We start from the raw sequence: 27,701 nt of genomic DNA on the forward strand, positions 1-27,701 counted from the left end.
GTGTATCCTTCATTAGCACTTACAACACACAATTCTTTGCATCAAGGAAAACATACATCATTTCTCTGAGAAAATGATGCAGATTTACCCAAAATATTTTTAAATGCAAGTAATGTTAATTCCCAAGTTGAAGTACCTCAGTAGATAGAGGTAAAATATATAAAATGTAAAATTATAATAATATATAATGTAAAATAAATTATTATGAAGTAAAGATAAATGTACAGCCGCAAAATCCATTTTCTTTTCTTTCTACATCGTTAACTCTCCTTCAGTTTACCTCAGAGATTTCCTTCTCACTGCTGCATGCTGTCATAGCAACCATGATACGTTCTGTTTCCATTTGTCTGTGAAGGCCATATCGTTTAAACAAAGCTAATTCTAAGTTGAGGATACCGCTGCCTACAGTGGGTCCTAACTTTGTAATGAGACACACCCTTATACTTAGAAATTTTATTGATTTGAATTGTGTCAGTTTGTTGATTGGTTGATTTTTCTCTATAGGAATGAAAGTTGAATAAAGGTGTTTCCTATGATTTTGCCATCTGGTTAACTAAAGCAAATTATTACAAATTCAGTATTAGATCGGGTTGGGATCACTAACAGATTTTTGCGTTCCCCCACCTCCAAAATGCCAGTTTAACCCTTCCTTACATATAGTTCACTGAGGAAGCCTCAGTCATCATGAAGCTAATTTTAATAGGACCCTTCCTTACATGTAGTTCACTGAGGAAGCCTCAGTCATCATGAAGCTAATTTTAATAGGATGTGTGTGTGTGTGTGGGCAGGTTTGGGTGGTTTACGAGGAAACAATTTTAGGTTGCAAACTGGTAATTACAAGGATATTATACTATAAATGTGTTTGCAAATTGCTTAAAAAACATACCAGATGATGTTTTTTTTGAAAATGTTAAAAGTTTTTGTGAGGGTGAGGTTTAGGGTTAGGGTAAGGGGATAGAATCTATAGTTCGGACAGTGTAAAAATCATTATGTCTATGGAGAGTCCTCATAAGGATAGCCGCACCAACGTGTGTGTGTGTGTGTGTGTGTGTGTGTGTGTGTGTGTGTGTGTGTGAGAGAGAGAGAGAAAAAGAGAGAGAGTATTCTGCTGTGTCAGAGAGGCAGCACCACTGAGCTGTCCACTTCTTCACTCTTTCTCAAAACATTACCATAGTAACAACAAGAGCATGCATGTAAACACTCAAACAAATACAATTTAGGTGTGTCTGATTATAAAAAAAAACTAATAGAAGGTGTGTTCCAAATTGCACACTTCTGCACTATTCTATGCCATTTTGTAGTGTAAGTAGTATGTTTACACTGAAAATGCAACAAAAAGGAGTGTACTACAAGTACCCGGATGATATAGGCCTACTTCTTCAACCGAAAGCATGGAATGTTGGACAATTCATGCACTCAGTGGGTTGCCCTACGGATCGGAAAGAGCGGAGGTACCTGGCAGCGATGCTGGACTAACAAAACAATTGGCGAAACTTCTATGAAGACAGCACCTTGCAAATGAGCTGAATGCTATACCATCATCCCACGTTGTTGAGTATGTACATTATTTGAGATATAAATATTGAACTAAGTTTGGTCAGTTGAAAAACAGAGAGTGCTTCCTTAGTAGTAAAAAAATTACACAACATTTTGAAAATTCATACACTACATGGCTAAGTGCAGAATGTATATTGTAAGTGCATAGTGTATAGTGTGTCATTTGAGGCACAGCTACAGTTAATAAATACCTGATGTAACAGCTAATTAGAGCTTTGGCAAACACACCTTTAAAATGTAAACAATTAACACCTAGAAACACAAATCTCCCAAACAATTTCTCTTAATTGGAGAAAATGGCCACATCAAAACAACAACAGCAGCAGCAGTACTAACAGTTAAATCATGTTACATTAAAATGATTAAAATCCTGTAAAGAGAGAATTTTCCAATTATCAAAAAATATTAGATCCAGACTGATAGTAGACTTCACAGCAAAAAATCAACCTCTTAAACAACCAACACCTCATTCTCTTTCACCCTCTCTCTGTTTCTTACTCTCTCTCTTTCTGTGATGTTGCCTGTATAATTAAGTGATCACTGTTCTGTTTGATATAAAGTAGCTCACTGTTAAACTAAAAACAGGCCATTTTAATTATAGCTTCTCCTGCCTTAATTAGTTTGTGTTTTCCCCTTGTACTCTGTATAAAAAAAAACTCTCTCATCTCTGTCTCTCTCTCTGTCTTTATTTTCTTTGCCATACATGAGCACACAGAAAGGGAGAGAGAGAGGTGAAAACGGCACAGCATTCTTTTAATGACTCTATACGGAAATGTACACACACACACTGACACACACACTTGATCTAATATGTGATGATTAGCTTTTAAATTTAGTTGGGTCAGACCACATTAAGATAATTACAATTATAAAAGAACAATGTGGGTTTACTACTGAAGCACAGAACACACACACGTGTAGATAATTACAACACAGATCAACACACAAGCAGGACCATGGCCTGAAACAGCCTGTATGTCATGATGGCAGTGCTCTAAAAATAAATTGAAAGATGGATGTATAGAGAAAAGAATGGAGCTTTGGATGTGTGAATAAATGAGGAGAGATAGAGTGTAGTAATTGGCTCGGCTGAGAGACTAAGATGACTTCCTGTAAAATGATTGTACAGTTTAGAGGTGTTTTTCCATCTGTAGGGTTTTAAACAGATACAGGTCTCTCTCTTGTCTCCCCTGAGATCGAAGAAAACTGCTGCATTATTCCAGCTGACCTACATAATCTTGTGTAAGGCTCTGCAAGAGAAGCCAAGAGGTTAAAGTCAGCGCTACTGAATCAAATGTGAACTGCTTACTGTTCTGGGGTGAAGTCCTCTGTGTTACATTTCTGTATTGTAATAGAATTCTTCATTGTCTTAGAAGCCTAAGATGCAGCACATACTGAGTGTTTAAGGCCACGTCCACACTTATATGTTTTTGTTTGAAAACGCATCTTTTTCTCTAAGTTTTGGACTTCCGTCCAAACTGAGGCAGCGTTTTTGACAGCGAAAACTACGCTTTTCGAAAATGCTCTCTCAAATGGATACATTTTAAAATGCTGTTACTTTTTTTATTTGAAATAATCAAATAATAACACACTGTGCAAATATAGTTAATAGCATTCCTCTCATAGGCGGAGCATGTGTAAGGCTGGGCAAGGCTTAGCCTTCCCCCGGCCACGGGCATGTTCGTATTAATGCTTATTAATTACTGATTGGAAATTCTTGTTGCCGCTCCTGGGTAACACTGCTCGTAGCTGCATCAGTAAACTGTCTAGGATCAGTTTCCCCACCTCATATACAAACTTTAATTACTAGCGTAAAGGGAAAGCTGACTCTTGATCAGTGGCCATGGCCAAATTCATCTTAAAATGTTAATCTCTTGAGTCACTGCGTGTATGGAGAATGTCATTACTTCTGAAAGAATTTAACATTTTAAAACAAATATAAAATAACGTAGTGCAATTCTTACATTAATACATATTTATTAGATTATGGTAGCATTGAAACGAGTGTATCCGCATTTGTAACATTCCTTTTTAATTGCATCCATTCATGTTTAAATCAATAAGCATCCGATCAAACTCAAAACGACCCAGCATGGAGATGACTGAAAATAAATTCATCATCGTTCCTTCAACTTGTGAAGAAGACTCTTTCCATTAGATTTTATCTTAACTTCCAAAACTTTAATTCAACTGCATGACAGGTGTGAGACCACTTTTAATGGTGTATGCAGGTCCAAACAGTTACGTTTTTTTATTTTATTTTTTATTTTATTTTGCTGCGTTAGCAAAGAGTATTTGCTACCTATTATTTCATTTACTGATATGCTGATAAAATAAATCCTGTATATTTCCTTGCTGTAGCCTAATATTGAGTTGCTAAAATAATTATTAATATAAATAGCCTACTGGTATCTGTGTAAATAACAGTAATTAACCATTTATTCATCTAGAACAGTGGTTCCCAACCCTGTTCCTGGAGGCCCCCCCAACACTACACATTTTGGTTATCTCCTTAATCAAACACACCTGATTCAGCTCGTTAGTGGAGACTCCAAGACCTGAATTGGGTGTGTCAGAAAAGGGAGTTATATAAAATGTGCAGTGATAGGGGGCCTCCAGGAACAGGGTTGGGAACCACTGATCTAGAAGGTTTTGTATGGAGTGTTAACATTAACAGTTGGTATTAGATAATTGCAATTTAATACAATATTTTGTCTTGAATGCAGGGGTTAAATTGAGATTTCAGATGTTGGGAACCTTAAAAGCGTGTGATTGCTGTTATAACATCTATTCAATTAAAAATATGGGTGTCTAAATATGTATATATTTATAGGCCTGTATGGTATTTCATAGAAATTATTTTTTTCTCTCAGATGAATCTCTTTGACTGGGATTCTGTTATATAATTTGTCTATAATTTTTTAACTTAATTGTGAAAATAGTTATTTGATTTAGTACATTAAATGACAAAAATAAATGTTTAATAATGATATCAGATTTATTTTATGCATTTTATAATAATCAGATGACAACTGGGACAAGTTTATCTTCTTGCCCGAGGTAAGGTGTCATCTTGCCTTTGAACATGCTAAACTATCCAATTATTTTACTATTTAAAAGTAAATGAACATTCTTAAGGAGTATACAACTTCGATACCCTGCAGTTCATTCACCCTCCGTCTATGATTCCTCTACACTGGATGCTCTACTCTTACTGCATGCTGTACCGGCGAGAACGAGAGTTACGTATGTAACTGCGGTTCTTTAAGTTCTGGATGAACGCCAGAGGCAGTGCTTCACACTGGATATTATCTCTCTTTGCTCATGCTCTGGTCTAGTCTAATATCAACAAAGTCACCTCGTGATCCAGGATGACACAGGGTCCTCCCCTATTTAACTCCGTGACTTCCAGCAAACTGTCCCTACGGAATCTTCTCGCCCAGACTCCGAGTGACAGAGAATTCTGGCAGTCATCCAGAACTCATAGAGCCGCAGTTACATATGTAACTCTCGTTCAATTTCATTCTTACTGACTGCCAGAGGCAGTGCTTCACACTGGATGACTCATAACAACAAGGTCACGAGGAGGCATGCTTACCCCTAAGAGGAAGTTGAAGGCCCCAATAGGACGGCCGTTTCAATAGCGCCCGGGCAGCCACATTAACTCTATAATATCTGGAGAAAGTATCTGTAGATGACCAATTAACTGCCACTCAAATGTCACTTAGGGGGGCGCCCCTCAGTGCTGCCCAAGATGTGGCGATACCTCTAGTCGAGTGGCATTTTACACCAGTTGGCATCAGATTATTGTTGATCTTATAAGCCTGGGTGATTACCTCCACCACTCAGTGTGACAACCTCTGCTTCGAAAGAGGCTGACCCTTTTTTGACCCACCGTAGCAGAGAAAGAGTTGGTCTGATTGACGCAAGCTTTCTGTGGCCCTTAGGTAGCTATGAAGGGCTCACACTGGGCATAATAGTTCGATTTGACTGCTCTCCTTTGTCTTTGACAACCAGCTCAATTGCCTGGTTCCTAAATAAGGTTGGGAGGCTCTTGTGGAGGAATGTCGGGTTGGCCCACAATGTCATTACTGAGCCATCTGAATTCCAGCGCATGCAAGATGCATTAACTGATAATGCATGGAGCTCACTTATGCGTTTAACTGAAGTACTAGCCAGGTGAAATGCAGTCTTTAATGAATGACACTTCAGGTTACTCTGCTCCATGGGCTCAAAAGGGTGCTGTGTAAATGACCTTAAAATCAGACTCAGATCCCATGAGGGCACCCAAATGGTCTGAGTGGGACGCAATCGCTGAGCACCTTTAAGAAAACAAGTAATTAAAATGTGAGACCGCAATGGTTGACCGTCAACCTTTATGTGTTTTGCCGAAATTGCAGCCACATATACTCTTAGGGTAGAGGCCGCCATGTTGCTTTCTAGCAGAGACTGCAGAAAATGTAATACAAAGGGTACGGGGCAGCGTTCTGGGACCATTGTTCATTCCCTACACCAATCAGAGAACAGCTTCCACTGACAAGCGAGACACTCCTGGTGGAGGATGCTCTAGAGTTCAAGAATGTATTTTGCAGGAGGTCACGTGACGCCATGCAAGAAGCAGACATGTGAGTGACGAGCTCTGTGCACTTTGCTAAATTTTTAATTATTTTCATGTTATAATCTGGTGAAGTTTGATACACCCAGTTACACATTTGCTCTTTGAGGCAAAACATGGCAAAGAAGTCTTTAATGGCTCTGGAGACATTAAAAGACACTTACATGTTCAGGATGAAAGCCCCGACAGGCCTACAGACTGGGGACTCGATTTGGATGGCGCGGCGGGAGAGGTGATCCAGCGTCAGTTGTCCAACATGTCGGTGATGTTGACAAAGGTTCTTGTTGACTTGGAGGATCTCGCTGTAATACGTCGATCGATTACGGCGATGGAAATAAAATTCTCAGAGTTAGTTACAAGAGTGACTGATGTTGAGAGACGAATCGATTGTCTGGAATCTTCGGAGAGGGAATTAACCACTAATCTGCCTGCGACCAAAGTTGATTTGGAACATCTCCTTGAAAAGCTTGAAGATCTTGAGAATAGAAGCCGCAGGAATAACGTTCGAATTGTTGGAATTCCTGAGCATGAGGAGGGCAGAGATATGGTGAAATTCCTAGCCGAGCTTTTCCCAAGTCTGCTCGACATAACGGGCCACAAGCTGGAAATCATGCAAACTCACAGAGTCCCAGCTCACAGATTTGCTGAGGGAGATAGGCCCCGATCGATTCTGGCCAGATTTCTGAGATCATCCGATAAAGATCTTGTGTTGCGCCAGGCGAGGAGCAAAGGGAAGCTTTCTTGGAAGAACCATAATATTTTCTTGTTCCTGGACTTTGCGAGTTCGACAAGAGAGAAACACGATCAGTTCAAGGAATGTAAGAAACTCTTACATCAGCGAAAGATCACTTTTGCTCTGATGTTTCCGGCCAAACTGAGAATAGAAATGAAGGACAGTCGCAAAGTATTTACATGTCCCAATCAGGCAATGTCTTTTATTGAATCAATGGGTGAGTAAACCATTGGGTGTTTCTCATGTGAGTGGGTTGACTCGCTGTACTTACTCTGGCTTTTGAGGAAGCTGGGCGTCATTTTGGTTCCTTTTTTCTTTTTGCGTTGGAGTTTGTTTTGTGAATAACACTTTTCCTTAAAGAAACTTTTGCATTGACGAAAGATTATTTTTGCATTGAAGTTCCCGGCCAGTTTGAGAGTGGACACTATGGATGACCGCAAAATATCTACATGCTCACACAAAGGATGTCTTTTATAAAGTTGATGGATTGTGTAAGTTATGGTATATACTTTTATGCGGCCTTCGAGTGAATTGACTCAACCATCCGGGGAACCGGGATGCCGGTTTTGTTTCTTTTTGTATTGGTTCCGCCTAGCGGCTGAAGCTTGTTCTATTGAATAACACTCCTTTGGAACAGCTGTGGATTAATCTGTTCATTCTTCGTGCTTATTCCTCCTGCTGGCTGGAGTTTGTTTTGTTGAGTATTTTTACAGGACATTGGAATGATTACGTCATCCGCTGAACTCATAACAGCCGGATCACTGAACATTCGTTTGTCTGTCCGAGGAATCTGAACGGTTTTATATCAGCTGGAATTTGTTTTCGTGGAAGATCACACCTTTGAGACAGTTCTGTGAATGAATCTACACGTTCTTTGTGTTCATTCTTCCTATTGGCTGGGGTTTATTTTACAAAGTATTTTCTGTTATGTAATTTTGCCTCACAGATTTATGAGGCAAAATTGAGCAATCCGATGGCAAAGTTGTCATGGGGGCTCGTGGGCGTTCATGGACCTTTTGAGTTTAGAGGGATTGTCACCAGTTGGCGCTTTCGTGCGCGGGGATAATGCGCACGTTTTTCTTTTTTCTGTTTGTTTTGTTCGGGGGGAAGTTCGGGGTTCTATTGTTTCACTAATGGGGAATGTGGTCTGTATAATTTTGTTTTTGACACACAATTGATTTTTTTCTACTATATCAAAATGTCAAATGTTAATATGAGTGTACTATCTCTCTCCACATGGAATGTAAATGGGTTGGGGCACCCCATAAAAAGAAGGAAGGTTATTACTTTTCTTAAATGTAAGAAATATGATATAGTGTTTCTTCAAGAAACACATCTCTCCCCGCAGGAAGCTAAAAAATTTGGGAAGATATGGGGTGGACATGTTTTTTTAGTGCTGGCTCAAGTAAGAGCAAGGGAGTCATTATATTGATTAATAAATATCTACAATTCAAATGTCTCAAACAGACTAAAGATAAATTAGGGAGAGTCATTATTGTTTTAGCTGAAATTCAAGGGCAAAGTTTGATTTTGGCTAATATTTACGCACCTAACGCTGATGATCAGGGCTTTTTTATAGATCTTGAAGGGATGGTGCAAACCGCTGGCACCCCTCATGATATAATATTGGGAGGAGACTTTAATCTTTTGATGGACTCAGTCCTTGATCACAGTGAAGCAAAAGTGTGTAAACCCCCTAGAGCAACATTGACGCTTCACAGGATGTGTAAAAATCTTGGTTTTATGGATATTTGGAGACTTTTGAACCCATCTGGTAGGGACTATACATTTTTTTTCATCACTCCATAAGATTTATTCTAGAATAGATTTTTTTAAAATATCCAAATCCCTCATTTCAACTGTTGCTGATTGCTCAATTGGAAATATCTTAGTCTCAGATCATGCCCTGGTGAGTTTAGAGGTGTTGCCATATACAGAGAAAAATAAATCATATAGTTGGCGCCTTGGTGTCCCTTTTGCAAAATCCTGATTTCCAACAAATGTTAAAGACTGAAATCAATGTTTATATGGAGACCAACTGGTCCTCAGTATCCACTGTGGGCGTGGCTTGGGAAGCACTTAAGGTGGTTCTTACAGTATGGCTCATTCATCAAAAAATCCAAAGCACGAGAACTCGTGGAGTTGGAAGAGAATATTAAAAGTGCAGAGGCAGAGCTGAAGCACTGAATGTCAGCTGATGGCCTCAGAGAATTGACCCACTTGAAATATAGATATATACTATTTTGTCACGGAAAGTGGAGTTTTGGTTATTCAGGGCAAGGCAGTCATACTTTGAGTCGGGTGACAAAGCAGGGAAGCTTTTGGCTAGATATATAAAGCAGAGAGAGTCTCTTTCTATCATTCCCTCAGTGAAATCTGCTGGTAGTGAAATTTTTACCTCAGCCATTGATATTAATAATGCCTTTAAAGAGTTCTGTCTTGATCTTTATAGTTCCACGTCTTCGTCTACTGATGAAGATATTAGAAACTTTGTGGAACCATTAGATCTTCCTAAACTGACGATTGAGCAAAAAAACTATCTTGATTCTGAGATAACCTTGGAGGAGCTTGACGAGGTAATTAAGTCCCTACCTACTGGCAATGCTCCGGGGACAGATGGTTTTGCCGCAGAATTTTTTAGATCCTATGCTACAGAACTGGCTCCACTTTTGTTAGAAGTTTATACTGAATCATTAAAGAATGGAAAACTTCCTCCAACCATGACACAAGCCCGGATCAGTCTGATTCTTAAAAAGGACAAAGGTCCAAGTGAGTGTAAAAGTTACCATCCAATCTCCCTGATCCAACTAGATGTAAAAATATTGTCAAGAATTTTGGCTAACTGATTAAGTTTATGACATCTCTTATACATATAGATCAGGTGAGATTTATTCGGGGCTGTAGCTCTTCTGATAACATCAGGCGTCTCATCAATATCATGTGGTTAGTAGCGAATGATCAATCTCCGGTCGCTGCCATCTCACTTGATGCCGAAAAGGCGTTTGATATGGTAGAATGGGATTATCTTTTTAAGATTTTGGAAATGTATGGGTTCGGGAGTACATTTATTGGTTGGATTAAGTTGCTTTATAGACACCCTGTAGCAGCAGTACAAACAAATGGATTAATTTCAGATTATTTTACTCTGGATAGGGGCACTCGGCAGGGCTGCCCTCTTTCCCCTTTATTGTTCTGTCTTGCCCTGGAACCATTAGCAGCCGCGATAAGGGGGGAGGATAATTTTCCAGGGGTGGTGGCGGGAAGTGTGGTGCATAAGCTTCTGCTTTACGCAAATTATATTTTATTATTTGTCTCTGAACCTACTAGATCTATGCCTTGCCTCCACATAATTATTAATTCATTTTCCAAGTTCTCAGGATACAAAGATAATTGGTCTAAATCCGAAGCTTTGGCTCTGACAGCATACTGTCCAGTAACGGCTTTCCAGCTGGGCGCCTTCCAATGGCCCAAACAGGGCATTAAGTATTTGGGGATTTTATTCCCAGCAAATTTGTCTGATTTAGTTAGTGTTAATTTTGACCCTTTAATAAAAAGATTTTCGAGCGATGTGGGCTAGTGGGCTTCATTACGTTTATCGATGATTGGGAAGGTTAATGTTATTGAAATGAATTGTATTCCAAAATTTAACTACCTGCTACAATCTCTCCCTGTAGATGTCCCCCTCTCTTATTTCAAGCAATTTGATAGCATAGCAAAGTCCTTCATTTGGAATGGTAAATGTCCCAGATTACATTTTAATAAGTTACATAGGCCGATTGACAAAGGAGGGCTAGGCTTACCCAAGATTTTGTTTTATTACTATGCGTTCAGTCTCGGAGATTTGGCTCACTGGTCACTTCCACCTGAGAGAGCCCCTCCCTGGTTTGTTATTGAACAGGCAGTTCTTGCCCCTATTTCACCATAACAAAACATCTCTATCAAACTAATCGGAAAAGTTAAGTTACACCCCGATATTTTGCATTTACACTCGGTATGGACTAAAGTGTCCAGATTGTTCAAATTGGACACTTATTTAAATGTTGCCTCGAGCATATGGCAGAACCCAAGTTTATTTTCTGCTGGCCAGAGTGGATTGTGAGGGGGGTTGCTACACTCAGTGACCTATATGAAACTGGAGTGTTGAGATCGTTTGAAAACTTGGTCCAACATTTTGGGATCCCCAGACCTCAGTTTTATAGGTATTTACAATTGTGCCACCTGCTTTGTACTATTTTTGGGAGTAGCACACACCCCCCTAAAGAGGCAGATGCTTTGGGAGAGGTGATTGTGGCTTTTGGAAAAGATCATGAGGCATCAGTGTACTACACCCTGTTAATTCAGTGTATGGGGATGGAGCTTTAACTTCTATTAAGGGATTATGGGAGAAAGATTTGAATTTGGTATTGGAGGATGGAGTGTGGACTAAGATTCTGAAAAATGTCAAGTCTGCATCTAGAGATGCAAGGGTTCACCTTATGCAATTTAAGATTTTACAAAGATTTTATTGGACACCCTCTAGATTATATAGGCTTGGTCTTAAAGATACACCCACCTGCTGGTGATGCCAATCAGAAGTTGGAGAATTATTTGTGTGACATTCTGGGCACTCAAATTTTACTTTGCCCCAGACTTTGCATTTTGGGCAATGGGGAAGTTATAAATTCGGGGGACAAATATATAAAAAATTGGGTTCTGACTGGCGTGATGATTGGCAGACAAATTATTTTAAGGAGATGGAAGTCAGACGGAGCGCCACCATTTCCAGAGTGGTGTGCGGAGATGGGGAGGGTGGCAGCTTATGAGAAGATGATAGATGGAAGGCTGGGGCTGGAGGACTTATTTTTCAGGAAGTGGGGTAGGTATTTGGCAGGACTTTAGGGGAAGGGATGAGGAGGGAGATGTTTAGTTTAATTATGCATGTTTATTATATATTTTATTTTTTATTTATTTTTATTTATTTATTTTTATTTTATTGTTTGTGTGTGTGTGTATTATTTTATGTGACCACAGGGGTGTTCTTTGGGGTAGGGTGGGGTTGGTGTTTGGGGAGGGATGTTAATGAGGGATAAAAGTTAAATGTAGATTTGGTGTGTATATGTCGTGTTTTTCTCTGTTGTGTTTTTTCTTTGAATCAATAAAAATGTTAATTACAAAAAGAATGTATTTTGCACCTCACAAGCCCTCAATAGTGATTCTGGCTCCTCAGAGGCCAAACACGGAGCTGCAGATGGTCTGGGTCCGGGTGCCAAATCTGCCCTTCTAACTGGTGGAGGAGATCCTGCCTCCTGGGAAGGCTTCAGGGTTCCCCTTCGAGGAGCTTGAACAATACAGGAAATCGTGGACTCCCGGGCCAATTCGGTGCCACTAGGAGCAGCCTGTGGTGCCCTTGACGGATCCTATGAAATGTCACCAGGATTAAAGGGGTCAGAGGAAAGGCATAAAGTAACAGGTCTGGCCAGGCATGCGCGAGCACGTCCTGATCCAGAGAACTGGACTCCTCTGGGAGAGAGAACGAGAGGGGACAGTGGGTCCAGAACGCTAAGGTGAAGAGGTCCACCTCCGCTCTGCCAAATCATTGCCATATCATTTTTATTACCTCTGGGTTGAGTCTCCATTCTCCCGGGGGAAGTCTGTGGCAAGACAAAAAATCTGCCACCACGTTTGACATACCTGGGAGGTGCATCGCTCTGATGCTCGTGAACTGAGGGAAGGCCAACGTCAGGAGGTCCTGTGCCACCTTCAGGGATTGACTAGATTTGGTGCCGTCCAGATGGTTTATGCGATAGACCACCAATGCGTTGTCCGTCCTGAAAAGGACATGCCTGCCCTTTAGGACTAGTCCAAAGTACCTCAGAGCTAGTAGTGCTGCTCATAACTCCAAAATATTTATACTTTCAAAGGCTTGCCTGTGTTTTCAGTGTCCCCTGACTATTCTGTGTTGCCAGACTGCCCCCGAGCCAGTAAGTGAAGCAATGGTTTGAATTATTTCCCGGCGAGAGGGAATCACACCCAGGGCCGCACCCTTGGTCAAGAATGATCTCCTTCTCCATGGTTTCACGGCAAGGAGGCACCATTGTGTAACTTTGATCAGCCCGTTCCTGTGCCACATGGGGTACAGATGGAGACTGTTCACCCATATCTGGAAAGAGTGCAACACAAGAAGGCCCAATGGTACCACAGCAGCTGCTGCTGCTAGCATACCCATTAGTCTGAGGAAGCATCTGAATGGAAGCCAGACCTGTTTCTAAAATAGTTGAAGGAGAAGCAAGATATTGTCCACCCGCTTTGGTGATGGTGATGCCTTCATTGACCCTGAGTCCAGAGTGATGCCTATAAATTTCACAGACTGACTCGGAGTTAGCAGACTTTTGCTGAAATTTACCGTGTGGCCCTGCTGGGTAACATGGGAAATCAGCAGGTTGCTTTCTGCTGCCAGAACTGTAGCACGACATGGTGCTCATGCAGGCCTCTTTTGTGAGGCCCTGTTTCAGTTGCTCTAAGCCTAAGCAGGAGGGACAGCGGTCATGTCCATCATCCTTCTTGAGAGTGGCCCTGCACATGGTGCAGTAGTGGATCAATTGTTCCATCCTGACACGTATAGCACTTCCTGGAGGCCGAGCGAAAACACTCTGGCTATCACTGTGACTCCTTGAACAAGCCCGAAATCAGGCTGTCGTATACAAATATATCATCTAAATAGCTAACGTAGCAATAGTATGAATGAATGAAAGTATATTTTTTGCTATGCTAACTAATATGCTACTTATTCAACTGTTCTTTGAGTTAAGTCACACAAGCTTAACAAACATAGACTGCTACACAGTGCGCAAACACTCCACATCAGTATTGTACAGCTGAATGATCAGGTATGCTAGCAAACAGGCTATTAGCAAACACTGTATGGCTGTTCCACGTAGCAAAAACACTCTCACTTGCCACTACAATACTATTCTGGAAGAACGAGAACGAACTCCGAATATATATAAACCAAACTTGCCAGCCAAGTCATTGTTTCCATATACCTTCTTCGGAATACTCACAGATGAAGGTAGCACAGTTACTCACTTGGTTTCCCAGCTGTATCAAATCACTAACCATAGGCGAGTTGTTTCCAATTAATTCAGCTTGCAATCGGCCGCAGCCTCAAACAAAATGTTTGTTACGAGGCTTTGAAGGACGGAATCCAATGTTTTTTGAATGAAAGTTTATATATGCGAGAAGATTATAGGGGACAGTTTGCTGGAAGTCACAGGGTTAAATAGAGGAGGACCCCATGTCATCCTGGGTCACGAGGTGACTTTGTTGATGTTAGACTCGACCTGAGCATGAACAAAGAGAGACAATATCCAGTGTGAAGCACTGCCTCTGGCAGTCAGTAAGAACGAAATAGAACTGACGTGATGTCGTTGTGGATAATTAAGAGAGACTGGTGGATCAACAGTGCTTGTTGACATGTTGTACTTCAACATACTATCACGGTTTATACAGTAAACGTAATGTTCATCTATAAAGAAACGCTCAATTGAGTCCTCTTCACCTTTACAAGCAAGGAAGTGAAGGATGCGCATGTTGCTGACAGGATGTGACAGGCAATACGCAAACAGCAGTGTGCCCTCTAGTGGTGGATGATTATATAGGCGGTCTTTTCTTTGTATGCTGGCATGATAACTGATTGCATTTTCGCTTAAATTGATTAGTCAACGATCGATAAGCTTAATCGACCAATTTATTAACAACGAATAATCTCCCATCGATTTTTCATTAACATCCCTACATCATAGTCTGTTAGTTACAAAGAAAAATAAGAACAGTTGTAATATTTTCACAATTACATTACATTTATGCATTTTGGCAGACGCTTTTATCCAAAGCAACTTACAGTGCCCTTATTACTGGGACAATCCCCCTGGAGCAACCTGGAGTTAAGTGCCTTGCTCAAGGACACAATGGTGGTGGCTGTGGGGATTGAACCAACAACCTTTTTTTGCTTACCAGTTCAGTGCTTTAGTCCACTACGCCACCACCACTCCTACATTTGGTAATGATTCAGCAGTAACAGTATAGCACTTTTGGTAATAGTGTAACACTAGATTGGAAATGGTTTGGCAATAGTTTGGAAATTATTTGGAGGTATTTTGGTGATAATTTGGCAGTAGTTTGACAAGTTTTGTCTGTAGTTTGGAAACAGTTTTATAATGGTTTGTAAGGGGCTGGTACGTTTGTCAGTGCTGTGGTAACATTTTCAGTTGTAAATTGGTGATTCTCACAAAACCTGTCAAAAAATGTCCTGGTCCTATTTCATTTTGCATATAGAAAATGAGGCCTATTTTTAGAGCGATTATTATTTTGTTCTACATTGTGAAATTTTTCTTGTGATAGTTATGCACATTTGGCAGTAGTTAGTAAACAGTTTGCCAGTAGTTTGTTGTTTTCTTGCAGTAGTTTGGTCATAGTTAGGCAGTAATTTGGGAATAGCTGGTAACGGTTTGTCAGTAGTTTGGTAAAAGTTTGACAGTGGTTTGGTAAAGGTTCGAAAGTATTTGGAACATATTTTTAATTGCTACAAACAAATAGTTTACATCTAGAGTATTTGTTGATGTATTTTTTTTTACTTTTTTTTACAAAACCGCTTACTGTTTGCTTCCTTTTCTGTGACTGTTGAAATTATCTGTTGGTACAACTATGAATTTCTTAATGGTAAAATACAACAACAAACAAAACATGAAAAAACAAGCAAAATGGTATTGAAATTGGTAAATTAATCAAAGGATTCTGACCGAAGCATTTTCAGGCATCTTTCTACAACTAAAATTGGTGTGTGACTTGTACATAAAAAACTGAAAAGCTCTCAAGAACCACCGATTTTTATCTAGTTTGTGTTTAGGCTTGGGATTGGTGCCTTTTTCACACATCAGTAATCTGAAGAATTTCCTGATGATTATCGATATATATATCAGGATTTTTGCAGATATAAATAGGGCAGCTCATTGCACAATAGTCTTTGTCTCTTCAGACATATTTCACAGCACAACTTTGGTAAAGTGTGAGTGGCAGGGTAAATTAAAGGGGGTCGCACACTGGATGCGTCTGGCGGACGACATGGTGTTCTAAAATTAGAAACAATTATTTATTTTCAACAAAATCTACGCACACACTACCAACGCTCAGCGTCAACATTCTGCAGCGCCATGGAGCGCAACACACATAGTTTTCCATTTTATTAAACCCAAATCATTATCAAAGGACAAAGATTATTTAAAGCTAGACAACTTGAATGAAAGACCTATTCAAGGCTACATACAGAAAAATTGGATAATAAACATCACCATTTCTCATCATTCGGTTTGCGCAGTTACACCAGTTTCATAAAACAAACAAACACAACATAAAATACGGAATCAAATTAAATACATTAAGCCCCTCCTCCCGAACATTCCCTCTTTTTAAATGTCTATCCCCAATATTAATGACCGCCCCATCGCCTAAGATACAGAGTCTTGGGCAAAATGAAAATTGAGTGTCCAATACGTCACACATAAAGCTCTGAACCCTCAACCAAAATTCTTGGATCTTAACACACCCCCAAAAAACATAGGTTGTGTCCCCGTCTTCTAATTGGCATCGCCAGCAGGTGGGTGTGTCTTTAAGACCAAGCCTATACAATATAGAGCGGGTCCAATAGAATCTATGTAAAATTTTAAATTGCATCAGGCGCAGCCTTGCATCTCTAGATATAGACTTGAAATTTTTTAGAATCCTAGCCCACACTCCCTCCTCCAATACCGTTTAAATCTTTCTCCCATAATCTCTTGAGAGAAGTTGAAGCTCCATCCCCCAGACTCTGAATTAACAGCGAGTAATACACTGATGCCTCATGACCTTTTCCAAAAGCAGTAATCACCACTTCCAGAGTATCTTCCGCTTTAGGGGGGTGTATGCTACTCCCAAAAATATTAAAGAGCAGGTGGTGCAGCTGTAAATACCTAAAGAACCAAGATCCTAAAATGTTGAACCATATTTTCAAAGGATATCAACACTCCACTCTCATATTGGTCAACGAGCGTATTAACCTCCCTCATAATCCACTCTGACCAGCAGAAAGGGGACTTATTAATACATCATTTTGGGTTCAGCCATATGGACGAGGCAACATTTAAATAAATGTCCAAATTAAGCACTCTGGACACTTTTGTCCATACCGCGTGTAAATGCATGATAACGGGGTGTAACTTAACTTCTCTGGTTAGTTTAATAGAAAGGCTTTGCAATGGCAAAATAGGGGCAAGAACTTCCTGTTCGATGCAAAACCAGGGAGGGGCTCTCTCAGGTGGAAGCGACCAATGAGCCAAATGTCTGAGACCTAATGCATAATAATAAAACAAAATCATGAGTAGGCCTAGCCCACTGTCAATCGGCCTATGTAACTTATTGAAATGTAATTTGGGACACTTACCATTCCAAATGAAGGACTTCGCTATGCTATCAAATTGCTTGAAAAAAGAGGTAGTTGAATTTTGGAATACAATTCATTTTAATAACATTAACCTTCCCAGTCATAGATAAATGTAATGAAGCCCACCTGCCCACATCGCTCAAACTTTTTTATTAAGTGGTCAAAATTAACTCTAACTAAATCACACAGATTTGCTGGGAATAAAATTCCCAAATACTTAAAGCCCTGTTTGGGCCACTGGAAGGTGCCAGCTGAAAAGCCATTACTGGGCAGTATGCTGTCAGTGCCAAAGCTTCGGATTTAGACCAATTGACTCTGTATCATGAGAATTTAGAAAAGGAATTAATAATTCTGTGGAGGCAGCATAGATCTAGTGGGGTCAGAGACTAATAATAAAATATCATCTGCATAAACAAAAGCTTATGTGCCATACCTCCCGCCACCACCCCTGGAATATCATCTTCCATTCTTATCATGGCTGCTAATGGTTCCAGGGAAAGACAGAACAATAATGGGGAAAGAGGGCAACCCTGCCGGGTGCCCCTATCCAGAGTAAAATAATCTGAAATTAATCCATTTGTTTGTACCGCCACTACCGGGTGTCTATAAAGTAACTTAATCCATCCAATAAAAGTATTCCCGAACCTGTATATTTCCAAAATCTTACAAAGATAATCCCATTCTACCATATCAAACACCTTTTTGCCGTCAAGTGAGATGGCAGCGACCAGAGTCTGATCATGCGCCACTGACCACATGATATTGATGAAACGCCTAATGTTATCAGATGAGCTGCGGGTCCTAATAAACCCAACCTGCTCTATATGTATAAGAGGTGTCATAACTTTACTTAATTGGTTAGCCAACATTTTTGATAATATTTTTACCTCTAGCTGGATCAGGGAAATTGGATGGTAACTTGTCATGGTTGGCAGAAGCTTTCCATTCTTTAATGATTCCATATAAACTTCTAACAAAAGTGGAGCCAGTTCTGTAGCATAAGATCTAAAAAATTCAGCGGCAAAGCCGTCTGGCCCCGGAGCCTTGCCTGTAGGCAAGACCTTAATTACCTCACCAAGCTCCTCCAAGTTTATCTCAGAATCAAGATAATTTTTTTGCTCAGTCATCAGTTTAGGGAGTTCTAATGGTTCCACAAAGATTCTAATATCTTCATCAGTAGACGAAGACATGGAACTATAGAGATCAAGATAGAATTCTTTAAAAGCATTATTAATATCAATGGCCGAGGTAAATATTTCACCACCAGCAGATTTCACTGAGGGAATGGTAGAAAAAGACTCTCTCTGCTTTATATATCTAGCCAAAAGCTTCCCTGCTTTGACCCCTGACTCGAAGTAGGACTCTCTTGCCCTGAATAGCCAAAACTCCACCTTTCGCGACAAAATAGTATTAGATCTGTATTTCAATCTGGTCAATTCTCTGAGGCCACCAGACGACATTCTGCACTTCAGCTCTGACTCTGCACTTTTAATATTCTCTTCCAACTCCACGAGTTCTTGTGCTTTGAATTTTTTGATGAATGAGGCATACTGTATTATCTGACCCCTAAGAACTGTTTTAAGTGCCTCCCAAGCCACGCCCACAGAGGATACTGAGGACCAGTTGGTCTCCATATAAACATTGATTTCAGCCTTAAGCATTTGTTGGAATTCAGGATTTTGCAAAAGGGATGCATTAAAGCGGCAAATATATGATTTATTTTTCTCCGTATGTGGCAACACCTCTAAACTCACCAGGGCGTGATCCGAGACTAAGATGTTTCCAATTTAGCAATCAACAACAGTTGAAATGAGGGACTTAGATATAAAAAAAAATCTATTCTAGAATAAATCTTATGGACTGATGAAAACATTTTATAGTCCCTACCAGATGGATTCAAAAGTCTCCAAATATCTGTAAGACCAAGATTTTTACACATCCTGTGAAGCGTTAATGTTGCTCTAGGGGGCTTCCACACTTTTGCTTCACTATGATCAAGGACTGAGTCCATCAATAGATTAAAGTCTCCTCCCAATATTATATCATGAGGGATGCCAGCGGCTTACAACATCCCTTCAAGATCTATAAAAAAGCCCTGATCATCAGCGTTAGGTGCGTAAATATTAGCCAAAATCAAACTTTGCCCCTGAATTTCAGCTAAAACAATAATTTATCTTTAATCTGTTTGAGACATTTGAATTGTAGATGCTTACTTATCAGTGTAATGACTCCCCTGCTCTTACTTGAGCCAGCACTAAAGAAAACATTTCCACCCCATATCTTTTTTCAGTTTCCTGCAGGGAAAGATGCGTTTCTTGAAGAAACACTATATCATATTTCCTATGTTTAAGAAGAGAAATAACTTTCCTTCTTTTTATGTAGTGCGCCAACCCATTCACATTCCACATGGAGAGAGACAATCCACTCATACTAACATTTGACATTTTGACATATTAGAAAAAATTTATTGTGTATCATAAATAAAATTAAAAAGACCACATTCCAACATAGTGCAAAAATCAAACCCCAAACTTCCCCCAACCAAAAAAACAGAAAAATAAAAACGTGCGCATTAACCCCACGCACGACAGCGGCAACCTGTCCTTATTTATAATAACGAGCATAACGAGAGCCCCCACGACAACTTGTTGCTATACAAATTTTGTGAGACAGTATTACACATCAGAAGATAATCTATAAAACTCAAGCCAATAGGTGGAATAAATGCAAAGAACGTGTAGATTCATCCACATAACTGTCCCGAAGGTGTGTTCCTCCACAAAATAAACTCCAGAACAAGCACAAAAAAAAAAGGTCGTTCAGTTTCCTCGGACAGTCAAACGAATGTTTAGTGAGCCTTCTCCTCAACTGCTACATGAGTGCAACAAATTACCCAAACGCTCCAGTGTCCTGCAAGAAATACTCCACAAAACAAACTCTAACCAATAGGAGGCATAAGCAAAAAGAATGTCCAGATTCATCCACAACACTGTCCCGAAGGAGTGCTACTACACAAAAATACTCTAGCCGCTAGTGGAACCAGCACAAAAAAAAAAAAAAAAAAAAAAGGTTGTTCAGTTTCCTCGGACAGTCAAACAAATGTTCAGTGAGCCGGCCCATTCGACTGCTACATGAGTGCAACAAATTACCCAAACACTCCAAAGTCCTGTAAGAAATACTCCACAAAACAAACCCTAACTAATAGGAGGCATAAGCAAAAAGAACGTGCAGATTCATCCTCAACACTGTCCCGAAGGAGTGCTACTACACAAAACAAACTCCAGCCGCTAGGCGGAACCAGCACAAAAAGAAACAAAAAGGCGCTCAATTTCCTCGGACGATCAAGTGGATGTTCAGTGAGTCGGTCCACTTGGCTGCAATGTGAGTACCACAAAATAACTTACTCAGTCCATTGACTTTATGAAGGACATTGCTTGCTGGGGACATGTAAATACTTTATGGCCATCCTTGGCAACTATTCTCAATTTGGCTGGAAACATCAGTGCAAAAGTGACCTTCCATTGATGCAAAAGTTTCTTGCATTCCTTGAATCGATCATGTTTCTCTCTTATCGAATTCGCAAAGTCTGGGAACAAGAAAATGCTGTAGTTCTTCCAAGAAAGCCTTCCTTTACTCCTCGCCTTGCGTAACACGAGATCTTTAAAGGATGATCTCAGAAATTTGGCCAGAATTGATCGGGACCTGTCTCCGCGGATCGCTGAGCTGGAACCCTGTGAGCTCGCTCGATTTCCAGCTTATGGCCTGTTATGTCAAGCAGACTCGGAAAGAGCCCATCTTGGAATTTCATCATATCCCGACCTTCTTCGTCCTCCTGAATTCCAACAATTCAGATGTTATTCCACCAGTTACAATTCTCCAAGTCCTCCAATTTCTCCCAGACGCGCTCCAAATCCACCTTGGTCGCTAGCGGATTATCAGCTAATTCCCTCTCTGATGACTCCATATAATCAATCCGTTTCTCGACATCCCCCACTCTTGTAACCACCTCAGTGAATTTCATCTCCATGGCAGTGATCGATCAATGTATTACAGCAAGATCCTCCAAGTCAGCAATGACCTTCATCAGCATTGCTGACACGTTCAACAATTCTTGCCGAATTTCCTTCACTTCTCTGGCCAAATCGGCTCCTGGGCTTGCGGCCTGCTCGGGGGTGTCAGCTTGAGACCATAAGTGTCTTTTAGTGTCTCCAGAGCCCGAGGATTTTGAATTCTTTCACATATTGTCTTCCTAGAACAGTTAAGGATCAGGGTGTATCAAATCTCACTGGTTTATGACATAAAAAGTATTAAAACTAGCAAAGTGCACAGAGCTCGCCATTCACATGTCTGAACCTCGCATGGTGTCACGTGCCCACCCCACTTTGTACATTCTTGAAGAACCAAAACTTTCATAAATTTGGACTACCATTTCCTGTGTCACTTCAGCTTGTCCTGTGTCAAGTAATTTTTATTTGTATAGCGCTTTTCACAACACATGTTGTTTCAAAGCAGCTTTACAGGAAATCATGCATTAACAAAAAATGAAACTGTAATATCTATTAAGTCTTAGGGTGATCATTGTGTAGTTTGAATAAACATGATTGTAAATTGTGTATAGATGTGTGTCTGCATCCCGAACAGTGTTAGGGAGATTATTCCATAGTTTATGAGCCAAGTATGAAAAGGATCTAAATCCTTTTGTGGATTTTGATATCCTTGGAAGTAGTAACAAGCCCAAATTTTGTGATTGTAATGAACGTGACAGAATATAGCGTATCAGAAGGTCACTTAAGTACTGTGGAGCTAGACAATTCAAAGCTTTGTATGTAGTTAACAGAATTTTAAAATGAATAAGAATTTAACAAGTAGCCAATATAATGACGAAAGAATGGGGCTAATATGATCATATTTCTTGGTTCTAGTCAGCACTCTGGCAGCTGCATTTTGAACCAATTGAAGTTTATTTTTTGAACTTGCTGGACATCCTCCCAGTAATGCATTACAATAATCTAGTCTTGAGGTCATGAATACATGAATTAGTATTTCGGCATCTGCAACAGTGAGCATGTGTCGTAATTTAGCAATATTTCTCAGGTGGAAGAATGCTGTTCTACAAACATTGGAAATCTGATTTTCAAAGATTGGTATCAAATATAACACCTAAATTCTTTGCTGAAGATGATGTAACAGTACATCCATTGAGAGTCAAATTATACACTATATGGCCAAAAGTTTGTGGACACCCCCTTCTAATTAACGAATTTGGTTACTCCATTAAATCCAGTAAAGAACAATCTTAATGTTTCTTTATGTAATGGCTTGGGCTTTGTGTGCTTCCAAATTTGTGGCAACTGTTTGGGGATAGCCCTTTTCTGTTCCAGCATGACAATGCCCCTGTGAACAAAGTGAGGTCCATAAAGAAATGGTTTACTGTGTCTGGCATGGAAGAAATTGACTGGCCTGCACAAAGCCCAGACCTGAACCCCACTGATCACTTTTGGGGTGAACTGGAACAGCAACTGTAATTCAGGCCCCATCGACCAACATCAGTTCCTGACCTCACTGATAGCCTTGTGTCTGAATGAGAGCAAATCCCTGCAGCCATGTTACTACATACAGTATAGTGGAAAGCCTTCCCAAAAGAGTGGAAGCTGTTAGTACAGCAAAGGGGGAAATTGATGCCTAAGGTTTTGAAATCAAATGTTCATCAAGCACTTATGGTGTCCACAAACTTTTGGCCATATAGTGTATATTGCTGCTCATTTGTAGAGGTTTTTGGTCCAATAATTAGTACCTCTGTTTTGTTGGAATTGAGTAGCAGGACATTTTTGGCCATACAATCTTTGATTTCATTGATACACTCTGCTAATTTGGAGAATTGTGAATTTTCGTTGGGTTTAGAAGAAATACACTACCGTTCAAAAGTTTGGGGTTACTTGCCTGAAATGTTCTCATGATCTTAAAAACCTTTTAATCTGAAGGCATATGCTTAAATGTTTGAAATTAGTTTTGTAGACAAAAATATATTTAGGCCAACATATTAATTTATTTAATTACAAAACTAAAATTTTAATTAAAAAAAAAAAACAAAGTTTTTGAAATGGATGACTTGGACCAAATAATTAAGAAAAGCAGCCACTACGTGCCCAGCATATAGATGGGAACTCCTTCAGTACTGTTTAAAAAGCATCCCAGGGTGATACATCAAGAAGTTGGTTGCGAAAATGCCAAGAGTACATTTCTGCAAAATCAAGGCAAATTGTGGCCACTTTGAAGATGCTAAAATATTTTAGTCACAACATAATTCCCATATTTCCATTTCTATTATTCCATAGTTGTGATGACTTCACTACTATTCTAAAATGTGAAAACTTTTGAACGGTAGTGTATAAAGTTGGGTATCTTCGGCATAACAGTGGAAACTTATTCCATGATTCCTGATAATATCTCCCACGGGAAGCATGTATAAGGATAAAAGCAGAGGTCCTAAAATTGATCCCTGTGGCACTCCATACTTTTGTTTGATTTGACAATTCCTTGTTTACACATTCAAAGTGGTAGCGGTCTGATAAATAGGACCTAAATCATGCTAATGCAAGTCTACTAATGCCAATATAATTCTTATGAGAATTAAGTTGGCATTAGTGGACTGTGTGTGTATGTGAGAGAGAGAGAGAGAGAGAGAGAGAGATTGAGCAGAGATAGAAGGTGAAACAATGTCAGCATTTTGGATGCTACTCTGAAATTTATCAGTACTTTGAGACTGTTTCAAGTGGAACGGGTGGCATCAGGAAACAAAGAGGTTTGTTATTGGTTATTTATTAACTGCTGATATGAATCCGATTGTAATATGTGTCAATGCGGGTCTGGTAAGTAAACCACAATCCTGAGCAGAATACTGCAGGTCACAAAAAACAAGACAACATATTCATGAATTTGACCGATTCCCTGTTACTTATTACCACAACTCCACATGTAGTAACAAAACCCTGTTGTTTAAAATTGCTTTGGGGACAAATTTGTCCACAGAAGTGAGCTAAATATGACAACTTCCCTTTGGGGACATTTGGAGATGTACTCATTTAAAATATATATATATAAAAATAATAATAATAATAATAATAATAATATATATATATATATATATATATTAGTAATACTGTTATTTCATTTTATATAAAAACCATAGGAGTCAATGGTATTCCCTCACCTAGATAACTAAGTTGTGTGTGCATGCGTGTGTGTTTTTGTGTGATGAAGGCCTATTTATATTTCACATTCTGATAGAGAAGTGCTACAGCTCAGTAAATGCTGCACCATTTAAAGGGTAGTGTTTTTACTGTGTATTGTGAGAGTTCTTAAGGGGTTGGTATGATCTCGTCAGAGTGCGTTGTTGAGACAGAGGCCATCATTCTGGTCTAATGGGAGTGGCTCTCTATAGGGAGCATCCAATGACTGATTTGTGAATTCCTTACGAACAAATCACTTGACCTTATATTGGTTTGCAACAGACATCTTTTTTCACTACAACGTTATCTTTCCTCTAACATTTAAGTTAGAGGAAATTGATTCTGTTTTCTTCGAGCTACCAGAAATCTGCCATCAGTCACTGCTGCATACTGTGTTGTTGTGCATTTGTTAAATGAACTTGGCACATAGACATGAGCTTGGTCTCGTCTCGTGTATATACTGTAGACAGAGCGTAGGTTTGTCATCTTACAAGAACACTTTCTATATTGTCACTGTTTTCACTGTATATATATATATATATATACATATATATATACATAAACAGTCCACATGCATACAGTAGGAGACAGGCGAACCTCAGCTCCACGTACACACACACAGCACTGACAAGAGAAAGACATTCACCAAACGTTTCTGAAAATGATAAAGAAAGAAAAAAAAAAGATTGGTGTCAGGTAATTACGTTCGAGGCCGTCCTGCCATGTGTGTATCTTTCTCGGGCGTGAGAGAGAGAGAGAGTGAGAGTGTGTTTGTGCGTGCGTGCGCGGGCGGTTAGTGATGTTGTTGGTTGAGTATTGAGCTCCCGTCTGACCTACTTTCGTGCTTCGCATCAGCTCAGCGCTGTTTACAGGCGCTCGGGAGCGGAGGATGTGGACCCGGTAACGAAAGAAACACACGGAACCAATGCAGAAACGCTGTGCAGCGTGCTCTTCTATTCCGGTTTATCGCGGGATTCCTCAGTACGTGTGATATATAAATCGTTCGTCCTGTGTCCGACTTTGGAGTGGCTCTCTCATGGGTTGTTTATGGTAAAGGCACGAGCTCACTCTTGGCTTCATAAGAGAGGTGCGGACAGAAATGCCCACCGAGGGCAAACGTAAAGTACGGACCTACAGTCTTAAATACACGGTAAGATTTACCATCAATTTTTTTCACAATGCCAGTGAGAAAGTGAGGAGTTGCGGAGCTGTTTTGAACCTCGCTCGTTTGCTTTCATGTTGGTTTGGTGGAGCTCTCGTTTGTAAGTCACATTGAGAGAAAGCAAATGGAAATAGTAAGTCATAGAGTTGTGATTATTGAAATATTGACGTGTGAGTGAGGGTCGCGCGGAAGCGGCTGTTTCTATTATGTTACCGCGCGCGTACCTCACCTTAATCATTTTATCTCAGGGGTGATGGACTGTAACTATGAGTAGCACAAATCCAAATTAACTATGCAAATGCGTAAATGAAAACTTTCTAATCATTGTTCCCTGACTGTGCTGTTTGCCTCTCTTGGTTCCGGTCTGATCTGAAATCTTGGCATGCGCTGAAAATGGGTCAATGGCGCAATCGCTGAAACCAGTAGCTCCAGCCAGCATAAAACCTGCCGGCTTGGACAATGTATCGCTACATTTTGAACCCTAATGGTTATGAATGATCCAGGCTAATGGAACTTTGAATATGAGTTGAATTAGACCGTGTGGGAAATTCAGAAGGTCTCAAGTCTGCCGTAATAACGCGCTCATCTCTCGTTCTTGCACTCCTGCTGCTGTTTGGACTGGAAGTAATTGTTTGGTCCTGTTTGTTGTGGTTCAGGAAATGATCTGGACTTTGCAAGTTCAGTGTCAAGTGCTTGAGCGCGCGTCAGAGTGTTCTTCTTCTGGAGGTCGTTGAAATATGGAGTTATATATGTGCCAAAAGATTTTATTTTGAGCACACCAATGTTCTGCGTGCGCAAGTTGATATTTTGAGTGCATTAAATGGTATTTTGTACGTGCGTGTACTCAGTTTTGTAAAGCAATGTATCTTCTTGCAAAGATGAGTTCATTTTGATCAAACAAAAATCAGTTTTGCACTTGAATATAGTTTCTTTGAATGTGAGTTTGCACAGATTTCTTAAATTTATGTAACTGTTTTTTGCATGTGCAAGATCTCACTCGCTCTCTCCTACTACCAGGGGTGTAAAGTAACGAATTACTTTTTCCCAGGAATTGTACTTTTTTAAGTAGTTTAAAAATTGTATACCATTACTTGAGTACATTTTAAAGTGCACCTATTATGATTTTTAAACGTGCTTAATTTTGTTTTAAAGGTCTCATACAATAAATTTACATGCATCCAAGGTCAAAAAACACTTTAATTTGCTCATAATTTAAATTGCAGCATTACCTTATTTTCCCAGTGTCAAAAATGACTTGTTCAATGATCCGTTCTAAAGGATTCATTCTGAACTCCTCCTTTCAGAGCGTCTACTCTGCTCTGATTGGTCAGATGTCCCAGTCTGTTGTGATTGGTCTACCACTTGCAGCGCATGTCGGAAAGGAAATGGCCACTACCATATCTGAGTTTCAGCTCCTTCTGAAAAAATGTCTGTTTTACCTTACCAATTTGATCCCGAGTACGATAGTGATACATCGGAAGATCAAGCCGAACCACCATTGCAAGCACGACGAGAACAGGACGTTTCTCTGTGGTAAGTTAATATGAAGTTTGACAATAACGTGAGTTAGCTGGTTAGCAGAGGCTAACAGCTAACAGGCTAACAGCCTGCACTGGCTGTACATGTAAACAGACCAGAGGTGGGTTTTTTGTTACCAAATTACATAGGTTAGTACAGGAAGTAAGTCTGGAATTACTAACGACTCGTTTCAGTTGTTCAGAATCGGTTCTTTCTTTTGGGTGTCAATAACTCCATATTTCGTGCACTTTGATTTTTGAAACTTTGCAGACTTTTTTTACATTCACAGACAGCTATATAACACACTACATGAAAGGTAATATTTGAAAAACCATAATAGGTGCTCTTTAAGTGCTGTACTGAAATTGTACTTTTAATGTGCTATTTTCCCACCGTCTGTGTTTGCTACTTCCTTGTCCTGATTTTATTTTTTT

At 39.9% G+C, this 27,701-nt stretch overlaps 1 protein-coding gene across 3 annotated transcripts in view; it reads left to right on the plus strand.

Moving 5' to 3' along the window:
• LOC127429210 (neuronal PAS domain-containing protein 2-like) overlaps positions 1–27,701 on the plus strand; it is a 106,148-nt gene that overhangs the window by 21,227 nt on the left and 57,220 nt on the right. For 2 of the 3 annotated variants that reach the window (XM_051678107.1, XM_051678089.1), the window contains exon 1: positions 25,429–25,737. The exons of the other annotated variant lie outside the window; for it this stretch is intronic. The gene's annotated coding sequence lies outside the window, so the exon portion shown is untranslated. Of the gene's footprint in view, positions 1–25,428; positions 25,738–27,701 lie in introns of those variants that run through there. 3 annotated transcript variants of the gene reach the window in all.

This window comes from Myxocyprinus asiaticus, chromosome 3, assembly GCF_019703515.2.
Source record: "Myxocyprinus asiaticus isolate MX2 ecotype Aquarium Trade chromosome 3, UBuf_Myxa_2, whole genome shotgun sequence".
NCBI classification, from domain to species: Eukaryota; Metazoa; Chordata; class Actinopteri; order Cypriniformes; family Catostomidae; genus Myxocyprinus; species Myxocyprinus asiaticus.